This window comes from Nanorana parkeri, unplaced genomic scaffold (genome assembly GCF_000935625.1).
Source record: "Nanorana parkeri isolate BGI_ZX_2015 unplaced genomic scaffold, ASM93562v1 scaffold2399, whole genome shotgun sequence".
Lineage (NCBI taxonomy): Eukaryota > Metazoa > Chordata > Amphibia > Anura > Dicroglossidae > Nanorana > Nanorana parkeri.
Window position 1 is genome coordinate 71,839 of NW_017308667.1, and position 2,267 is coordinate 74,105.

Sequence of the window (2,267 nt, forward strand, 5' to 3'; positions counted from 1 at the left end):
GACCACTGGGGGGACGGAGACTGAGGAAATGCTTCATCGTGCCTGCAGCAGACTGATCACTGGGGGACGGGAGAAAATGCTTCCTCCTGCCTGCAGAAGACTGATCACTGGAGGAGGGGAGACTGAGGAAATGCTTCCTCCAGCCTGCAGCAGACTGATCACTGGGGGAGGGGAGACTACCTTCCTCCTCTCTTTGCAGGACTTACTGCCCTATTAGTAATGGCCCGTTGCTGGACCGGGCCAATCAGACCCAGCGGTCTCGGCTGCACCCCGCCCGGTGATCTGCAGGAGCTGCATTGCTGGGACACGGCAACTTGCACTGAAATTCACTTTTATTTCTTGCGCTGTGACATCATTTTCAGCTGCTGTTGTATCTCATATTTGCTCGGGATGTTCTCAAATGATCATTTAATATATTAATATCCTTTAATTGAAGATGATTTCATATTCCACCTTCTCAGCTGTCTAGAAATGAATCCGTTATTTCATGTAATGTCCTAAAGGTGGAAAGGACGAATCCCGCCACGGCCAATGGCTCCGCTGCACATGTCTGTTCCTACAGCGCCACCTAGTGTGGAAGAAGAAAACTCCATGACGGCTCTTCTACCGAATTCCAGTGCAGCCGATGCCCCTCCCGGGTTGTGTGGTTGGCAGGGACAGTACAAGGTCCTATAGTACCCAAGGTAAGAGGGCCAAAGTGCACCCTCTCCCGAAGGAGAGACAGCCAGGAGAGAGAGCGGAGAGAGAGTGGGGAGAGAGAGGAGAGAGTTAGGAGATACAGCCAGTAAAGGAGAGAGAGAGAGGAGAGACAGCCGGGAGAGAGAGGAGAGACAGCCAGGAGAGAGAGAGAGGGGAGAGACAGCCAGGAGAGAGAGAGAGAGGGGAGAATTGCAGGTCCTGCCCATTTCACACACCCCCACCCCCCCCCTATTGCTGAAGTGTCCCAAGGCACCCACCTCTATCCCTCAGCCTGGAGGAAAGACAGCCAGGAGCGAGAGAGCGAAGAGAGAGAGTGAGGAGAGACAGCCAGGAGAGAGTTAGGAGATACAGCCAGTAAAGGAGAGAGAGCGAGGAGAGACAGCCGGGAGAAAGGGGAGAGACAGCCAGGAGAGAGAGGAGAGACAGCCAGGAGAGAGAGCGAGGAGAGACAGCCAACAGAGAGAGCGAGGAGAGAGAGCGAGCAACACATCTGCCTGAAGGAGAACCCCTGTGCCCTTCAAGACTTATCTGCACCCTGTGTTTCAGACACCTCCTTGCTCCCCGTGTTCCAGCATCCCTCCGTGTCCCGTGCCTCCTCCATGCACCCATATTGGAACACCAGGACCCCGCGGTTGCCCCTGTCCACCTGACATCATGAAATTTTTTTGTCCAGGCTTTAGGCCAGAGGAAACCCCGGCAAAACATGTCATGATGTCAGGTGACAGCACATACAGGGCTCCAAACCCGGACTGTCCAGGAGAATCCAAGGCAGGTGGCAGCACCCTATGGATGAGGGTTCCGGGAAACCTGTTCTGCTATTTAAATGTTGATGTCCATTTTAGAACTCATTACTGACTACCAGATGAAACAGACAAACCAGATAATAGATTGTGTCATGATTCCAATTTAATTGTAATTAACTGTTATATTCATTTTAAACAAAGTTCAAACAAACAAAGAGTTCTCCTCTAAATTCCACCAAAACACAAACAGTTATACAATCATTTATTTTTGGAACTAACGACCCTTCAATAACTCGCGTGCATTCCCCCATCATAGCCTGTTGTACAGTTAAAGGGGCAGTCAATAATATGTGAGCAGACCATAGGTTTACCCACCGCCACCTTCTCTAGATAGCATCCAAATCTAATGCCCCGTACACCAGGGGCGTATTTACCGCGAGGCAAACAAGGCGTTTGCCTAGGGTGGCACCTTGCTGGGGGGCGGCCGTAGTCAAACGCCTTGTTCTATGGTGTGGAAAGGGGGGAGAGTGGGAGCCCGTTTTTGTTTGGGGGTGGAGGGCTGCCTGCCTGCTTGTGCTTGTGAAGAGGGTGGGAGGACGGGAGGGAGGCCGACAGCATAGAAGATGGCGAGGTACTGACCCGAAGATTGAAGAGCAGCCGGCGCCCACTGAAATGATCCTACTGCAGCGGGCAAACAGCGGCTCTGTGACCCCGGAAGTGGCGAGGTGATTGAATCGGCGTCACGAGTGCAGGTCAGCCGGGGGGGTGGGGGTTGCTGTGCGATCAGCGGCTCTGTGACCCAGGAAGTGGCGAGGTGATTGGATC